The sequence below is a fragment of the Ammospiza nelsoni genome, chromosome 3 (assembly GCF_027579445.1).
Source record: "Ammospiza nelsoni isolate bAmmNel1 chromosome 3, bAmmNel1.pri, whole genome shotgun sequence".
NCBI classification, from domain to species: domain Eukaryota; kingdom Metazoa; phylum Chordata; class Aves; order Passeriformes; family Passerellidae; genus Ammospiza; species Ammospiza nelsoni.
Genome location: NC_080635.1, coordinates 90840609 through 90849372, shown reverse-complemented (window position 1 = coordinate 90849372; position 8764 = coordinate 90840609).

Sequence of the window (8764 nt, the reverse complement as noted above, 5' to 3'; positions counted from 1 at the left end):
AGCTCGCTTCAGGCCGGCAGCATTCGCTGGGTTTTACCAGGTAACACCTTTAAAGAAACACAGAGTTTGCACCTCTGCGGTACAAAGAAAAGTTTGGAAGAGGAGAGACGACAGAGCCACGGCCTCTGCTGTGTGAAGATGGAGTACAAGCAACAAAACACTCATCGGGAAAAGCTGTGATATTCTGGGCAGCCAGTGTTGCTGCCAAGTCTGTAGGGTTTGCTACGAAGTCTAGCTATGAATTTTTGTTCCCTCTTTAATTTTTTAAGTCTGTCTTGGGAAATCAGCCTTGCTGCAGCTTGCTGAGAGTGCGGTTGGTGGTGATTCTGGCCACGCTTGCCCAGAGGTGTTTGTGTTCCTCAGGCTGTGCTGCCTGGAGTGCTCCTCACGGTGTTTGTGGTGGGGTGCCCAGGACTCTTTGCTGCAATTTAATTCCATTTGGGGTATGATGGCAACAGGATATGTTGCCTTTTGGTGAGGATTTAACTCAGGTGCCTGCAGGTAAAAAGGGGTGAGGTCTAAGGATACCTAGGTTAAATGGTGATCTTCTCTAGTTGTTATACAGAGTGTCTTACAGCAAAAAGAAGTTGATGTGGCTAAATCTTCCTATTGCAGTGAATATGTCTGTAGTATTCAAGTATCTTATAAAAATATATGTATACTCTATAATAAATACAGTAAATAGTGTTTAATAAAGATATAAAAAAGTATTATGTTATATATTTAAATATTCATGTCCCTAAAGATGTGTCCTTTGTTCAGAGAAGATCCCCAGTGGCATGTGGGGTGAAGTCCTCACAACAGCCTGGTGGAATCTTAGCACCCAGTTACAGACAGCTTTTATGGGTGCTTGGTTGCTGGTTGTCTGGAGAGGCTCACATGGGTCCCTGGTTCTGACATGATAACGTGTAATTATCTCTCCAATGTAGTTTATGAAGCCTAAAAAGAAAATAGAGGAGGTACAACAGTCCTGCCTGTACAACCTTTTTCTCCCAGCCTGGGCTCTGTTCAAACCAGGGCTTGAGGGCAGGGAGCTCTCCCAGGGAGCAATCTTCTGGTCTTCTTTCATAGCAGTCTGCTCAGGAGACTTATCAGACATGGATCTTGTCCAAACCCTCCTCCTGTAAGGCCTATTTTATCTTACCTGAAGAGGTGGAAGCAGGTGGAGTTGTTATCAGTCTTAAACTACTATCGACTATGCACAAGATTTTCTACCCAGCCCATTGAAACAGGGTTTTACAATAACAGAAGCAGAACAACTTCTTTTCTTCCTGTGGAAGAAAACAGTAACCATGTTTTTGGCACTTAGTAGTATAGTGCAATGTAAAACAGAAGAAATAGGAAACATCAAGGGCAGAGTTTTAACTCTAAGTATCAAAACACTGAATTGGGTTTTAGAAACTACAAAGCACAGTTCAAACACATAGTAATTTCTCAACAGAGATTATGCACACAACAAAGGCATTGTGTTCTGACACATTCCCCATGTAGGAATCCCAGCGTTATCTTTGCCTCATGGCCATTCTGTAATGAAGCAGCTAAAAAGGAACAAATCTTCCTCATTACCTCCAGTACCCTCACAGCCCTATGGACACCCAGAATCACATCAGCCACTGAGATCAGTTGTTCTATGGTCACCTCCTTTTGCCTGTGGAGCCCTTATACCTAGATCAAGAGCCAGGAACTCAATTCATCCTTGAGGTGATCTGCAACACAACGCTGGATGGATCCAGAGCATAACCACTGGAATAATTTGTATTGTCACCAGCTTTCTCTTCCCAAGCACTTCACAGAAACCTAATACATCCATGGCACCAGCAAAAAGCCCCTGGGCTGATGCAGCCCAAGGATGGAGAAAATGAAGAGCACAGAAAGGCAAGTTGTTATAGTAAATAGCACCATGCTGTCTCCATGTTTATTATTCTGAACACTCTGCTGGTTTGCAGTCTCCCCACTGCTAGACCACACATCTAGAGAAAAATTATGTTTTCTCTTCTGCTTGGGACAGAAATTATTCAGTAATGCCAAGAAACTAGAAGACATCCTTATTAGGAATACTGGTGCACTGTGAAACCCCGTATCATTGCCCCAGCAATGGTTAATGCCTCATGCCCAAGAAAAGGAAAAAAAAAATTAATAAAACCTATCAGAAACAAGTATTTGATCTGACCAAAAAGCAATAAAAAGATCCCATTCCTTCTAATGCCTACAGGGCCAAAATCCTGATTTGTTTATGCTTCCCATTATCTTTGCATTTATGACTGTAAATGTTACTAATGGCTATGCAATTACCCATCTCTTTTAAGCATTAACTTAGAGCTCTTTCAGACTTCTACCTCCAGCTCTGTGCTTGGAGGCTCCATCAGCTGGAGCTATTTCCCCTGGGCTCTCAGGCAACTGTGCACCCTTATGTCTTCCAGTAATACATGGCTCAGTGTTCTGCCCTTTTATTTATTTTGTGACTTTTCAGAATTGCTTTGCTGTTGTATCCTCCTCTGGGAATATATTTACATGAAAGGAACATTATGAACCACTTAGTATAAAGACTTAAAAGAAGTGAAATGACAAACACATGTACAAACATAGTTATTCCAAATCAAGCTAACTCAAAAACCTGCAGGGGAAAGAAAAATCATTCTCCCTTCACACCTTCATCTAGCCTTACCTTACTTAAATTATCAAGTGTAGACTTGTGTTAAGGTGTGAGAACAAGGAATAATATTCTCTATCCCTGTCTGCTGAGGATGACACCTGATGGGCCTGGCACTCACTAGAGTATCACTATGAAGGAGATGGGCAGAAAATAATGATGGGGAATAAAATGGAAATTAAAAATAAAACAGCAAACAAACGAGAAATAGAGCATGTTGGCTTTTCCTCTTTAAACACTGATTCCCTTTGCTGTGATGGCGTGGTAGAAGTTACAATGATCATACAGGCTAGCAGTGACTTAGCAGTTACTAGAGTCATTTCTGGAAGAAGGAGAAACAGGGACAGGAGCTGTGTTTGGAGTGCTGGTTTTGTTTCTGGACTCACCCTTCTCTAGGCTGTCTCCATGCAGAGGTGTAGGAAGTTCAAACCTTTCTGTCTCTGAGTCAAACTATAGCTAGTCTTGCTCCAAAAGAAAATACCCGAACAAAATGTTCAAGAAACGAAAGCTGACTCCAAACCCTGCAGCAGAGGATAGGCAGTCTCAGCAATCACCAGGGGATTGTTCAGTCTCTATCAAGCAGCAGTGTGAGACAGCTTGAGCTGGATACTAAGATTTGGGGTGTTTTACTATTATAATACTGCAGAAGATGGAGACATGCCAAAATAATGCCTAAAGAGTGTTTTTAGAGAAGCTTAAGTTGCCACAAAATTGGAGAAAAAGTTTCTTTTACAAAGTAAAAGCCAGCTAAAGGATAGAAAACAAAGGGTAAAGCTGACTTGGACCTTTTACTTACAAGAATCAGTTTTAGTCAACATAGTAATCAGAAAACTAGAGAAGGAAATCCTCTGTGACAGTTCCAGATTCATAGATTGTACTAAACCCTTGTTCAGGCAGCCAACATTTATGCTGAAGGTGAAGAAACCCAGAAAGAGCAGACAAACCAAAATGGTCAAACAGATGTTGGATGAACTTCAGAGCATATAAATATAAGTTAATACTTTTAGGGAAAAGTAAGCCAAACCACAGATGATGCCAAATGCAGAACTGGAAGTGACATGCCAGAAAAAAAAAAAAAAAATTAAGAGTCATTATGTACAAGTCTCTGGTCTCACAAGTCTCTGGGCAGCAATATAAGATAAAACAGTATCATGAAAAAGGGAACCAGAATAAGACAGAGGGTATCATTTTACTGCTTCATGTAACTTTGGTATTACCACACTGGAGTACAGGTCAGGGTCTGCTTTCTGCATCTCAGGAAGGGTGAAGTAAAGTTAAAGCAGGTATGGGGGAAACCAATCAAAATGATCAAGCAGCTGCCTTACAAGGAAAGCCCTAAAAATTCTGGGGTTTTGTGAAAGAGAAGACAATGCTAAAAACAGGAACAGTTGAGTATTACAAAATAATTAAGGGAGTATCTAGGAAATTAGTTTAAAATAGAGTAAGTAATTATTATACTTCTCTTACTTATTGTGACAGGAAGTTATGAAAGCACATAATATCAGCAGGTTCAAACCAGAGTGGATAAATTAATACAAAAGAAATGCATGGGTAGATCCAAAAAGAGCAAGGCAGAGATGTAATCCCTAGCAGTCCCCAGTAAACCAGTGTGGGTACTGGCACATGTGGGAGTGATTCTGGGATACTGTGGGAGTGGCACAAGGGAAACCAACTGCAAGAAATGGCCAGAGTCTTGTGATCCCACAAAAAACATCTGATACTGCCAGAGTCAGAAACTGAGTGCTTGGGTAGAAGGATGATTGATTTGACCTGAAAGATGTTTCTTATGCTTTTAGACCACCAAAATTATTCAGAAATACAGATTATTTTAAAAACAAATTATAAAATCAATAAACCCCAAATTCTCAAGAAATTAACACCAAGCTGAAGTCCTCTCCCAAAGCAAATTTCCTGGCCTTTTGTTTCCCACAACCATAAGAACAGTGGTTTCTCTCATACCCCCAGACCTAGCATGGTTTGGCAGAGCAGTAACTATTAGATTTACTGCTTACACATGTGTGCAGATAATGAGACGGCATCTTACTCCAACCTGACAGCAGGCCAAGTGCTGGGTTAACATATGTCAGAGACGTGGGAGACTGCAGAGCAACTGCAGAGCAAACCCCAGAAATGGTGAAATCCTCCAGACACCTGTTATAACAGACACCTGATTAACTGTTAGTTTTATTTCATCACCAAGTGAGTTTACAAGTTTCCTGGCATCATCTTCAAATCAATCTTTTTTTATGGCAATTTCCATTGATGCCCTTCCCGCCACTGCAAGAGACTCCTGCTATGCATGCATATATTTAAGTGAATTCCAATTTAGTAAGGAGCTTTTTCCCAGCTATAAAAGGGAGACAGCCTGTGCTTTTCCAGAACAAGCCCTGGGATAACCTCTTTTCCCCTCACCACTAATAAAAAACATTGTTCAGGCAGTGTTAAAGGAAGGGAAAAGGACTTCTCACTTGGAACTTATCAGTCTTGCTAGGAGTAAGAGGTCTGGTCTGAAATGTCAATTCATTAAAATCCCTACAGCTTGAGAGCTTTATCCTTCTGCCAAGCAGATGCCCTTCCTGCTCTCACCTGCTGTGGACTGGAAATGGAAAGTCTTGTCAGCCTGGCACCTGGAAGCAGTGAGGTCCTCACAGTGTCTGTCTGTCCACCCAGGTGTCCAACAGTTGCTCCTCAGCAAATGTTTAACCCTCTGGTCAGTTATGAGTATTTTTGGATAAAGGGTAATGACCTCAGCTCTTGGCAGGTCTTAGCAGGTCTGTGAAAATAAACACCTACTAGTGGTAAAATATAAAAATTGGGATCTGGCCAAAAAGAAGTTGGTAGCACCCCTAAGAAAACATGCTGGATGGACAAACAGCAGCCCTGGCTCTGGCTAATGGCTCTGCAGCAGCTCAGGGGGCACCTGACAGGCCCTCCAGGTGGAAGAGGGGTTTGCTGAGGACATGGCAAAATGGATTTTCAATGAGACGTGGCACAGATAGTCAGGAAATCAAGCTTCACTAGCCCCTCTGCTCACAGAACGAATTTGTTATTAGGACTGTGGTGATATAAGTTTATATAGGTCACTGTGACAGCAAAAATATATCATTTTTATCTTCAGTCTGCTTGATATTCAGCATTTTTTATCCACAGTATCAGTCTGACTGATTCATTGTTACTTATAAACCACACTGACAAAGACGTCATTTTATCTCCATGCACAAATACCCTGTTCCTAAAATGTAGAAGATGTACATTGGCTATCTACATAAACAGGGGATTAGTTTCTCTTCTGATTTTATGACATTGTTTGTCCGTGCCCTCTTGAATATATATGACCAACTGAGCCTCTATTTCAGCCATTTTATAATGCAATGAAATTGTATTGTGCTGGTTTTACTGTTTTTCTTTTTTTTCTGCAAATATGGTATTTAATCCCTACAAATATAAATCTAGTCTTCCAGCACTCCTATTCATATCCCATTTATTCTTTATTATGGTCTGCTGTATTACCTTCCTTATAATATGTAGCATTGTTTTTCCTAGTCCTGACTGTAAGTGGGCCCACTGATCTACCATTGCCACTCCTTCAGCCATGGCCTGGATTTTTGCTCTTACTTTCAAATGTAAAGAAACACATTCTGACCTCATTCTGACAATGACCTAAGAAAATGTATTCAAATAATATACGCCAAAGATGTACAGTTTGGCTGCTGAATCCTGTGGACTTCAGGACTCAGGGATTTCTCTGGGCTTACTGGTGCAGCCCAGCTGTGGGCACACAGGGACTCTCCATCCCAGTCTGTTAGACACAGCTCCTGTCCTTGTGTGCAGGTTTGTCCAGCAGAAAAGATGAGCATTTGTCCCAGAGAGGCACCAAGGAAACTGCACAGAGATTACCCAGCAGACCACTGCCTTCAGCCATACTCACATAAACACAAAAAACCCTCACCCTCCTCCCTTCCAGCTGATGAGGACTGAAATCCTCTATGAAAACATATGTATCCTCACTTTTGAGATTCATGAGTGCAGTTGCATTCGCACTTCCTTGAATATCAGCTCAGCTTGCCTGGGCTCCCCTACCTAGACCAAGTGGGTCTCCTCCTACTCTCCAGACAGTCCAGCTTGAAGTTTGCTAGCAAGAAAATGTGTGGACCACACATTCATCTCACAAGCCTCTCCACAGTCATGGATTCCTTGAATTTAGCACAGCTTCTCTGTCCACTCATGCCCAGATCCTGTGTCGCTTTATTCAGCATGATCTCAGACCTTGAATCCTCCCAGGTTCAGGCTTCCTCCTGCTCATCAATTAGTCCAGCTTAAAATTTGTCATACAATTACACATACATGTCCATACAGGATTAAATTAACTAGGGGAAAAAGAAGAATATTTTTTAATTTACATGTGCTAATATTTAAACCTCTCCCACATAAATATACACCCTGGTCCCTTCAATTGCTGACAACTTGACCTACCCACTGTCCCTCCAATTGGAACAACCCTGATGTCTAGAGGAAAATAATTCCATCCCAGACGATGAGTGTTCTCTTTTAGAATGATAGAATCGTTTCACATGGAATAGATCTTTAAGATCATCTAATCTAGCCATTAACCCAGCCCTGCCAAGTCCCTTACTTAATCATGTCCCTAAGTGCCACATTTACACGTTTTTTAAACACCTCCAGGTTTGGTGACTCCACTCCCTGTACAGCCTGTTCCAGCGCTTAACAAGTTTCTCTGTGGAAAAATGTTTGCTAGTATTCAGTCCAAACCTCCCCTGCTGCAACTTGAGGCTACACCTCCTGCCCTATCACCTATCACCTGTTACTGAAAGGGGAAAGGGAAAGAGATAGAGCCTCACCTGGCTACAGCATCTGCTTAGGGAGTTCTAGAGCTTGGTAAGGTCTGCCCCGACCTTATCCTGCTGGCATATTGGTCTCGCTAGTTGCTGTCACCAAGAACTGTGGGTTCCTTCTCCTGTTCACTTAAATCTTGCAGCACTCACACATGGGATACAAAGTTTTGCCCAGTCCCCAAGCACCCACGGAACCGACAGGAGGCTCATTCCCCCTTCCCACTGTTTAGGAAGCCCAGGATGCCCCGCACTGCCCCAGTGTCATCCCTAATGGCCCATCGGCCGGGGGCTGAAGGGGTCTGGTCTGTCTCCTTGTTTCCCTTACCCCCTGCTGATAAGTTTGTGTATCTGCGTGCTTATTCCATCCCTTTCCTTGCTCTGTGTTGCTACTCCTGAACCGAAAAGTTAGAGCCAGGGAACTTAAAGAGGCCGGCGCTCCCCCATTCCACACAGCCTCCAATACACACTCTGCAAGCTCTTGGTGCCCGAGGTCGCCTGAAGGGGAGAGGGATCCGTGACTTGAGGAGTTCACGACTAAAGCAAAAGAAAAGTCCCTGAAAAAACGCCAGGCATCCTAGCAGGACACAGGGCTAGAGCATCTCTCTCTCTGTCTTTTTTTTTTTTTTTTTTTTTAATATAAATCATGGATTTCACTCTAATTGGTATTTCTATGGTTTTACAACCCGAAATATGGACGTTGATTCAGAAGTTGCAAACACAAGTTTATTGTGCGGCTACTGTGGGCAGCACAAGCATAGGTAGACAAGCAAGTGTTGGATTCTGCCGGAGGAGTTGATTGAGTAAGATGTCATCCAGGAAGGTCGGCAAAACAGAAAGGCACATCACTCCTGCAAGCAAACTTCAGGGAACCTGTTTCCCTGCTCTCCTTCTCAGTCCTGTCAAAGTTATGAGCAAACACAATACCATTCCCAAAGGTAATCATCAGCTTCAAATCACTCGTCTCTCATTGCCCAGAAATCCCAGGTAGGACCTGGCTTTCCTGCAAAAGTAGCCACATCAATCACATTTAATAAAATTGTACAGCAGCTTGGAATTGTGAGTCAGCTACAGCAGCTGCTTGACATGTATTCCCACAATGTTCGAGTGATGATCCAGAATGAGAAATTAGACTCCTCATCCTGAGAACCTGTACTGCTGGTGTTACTAAGCTAATCCTAAAGACTATCCTACTGAACTTTCTCTCCTCTGACCAAAAGTAACGTGGAAACAACTGAGACTTTGATAAAACACTAAGGGGAAA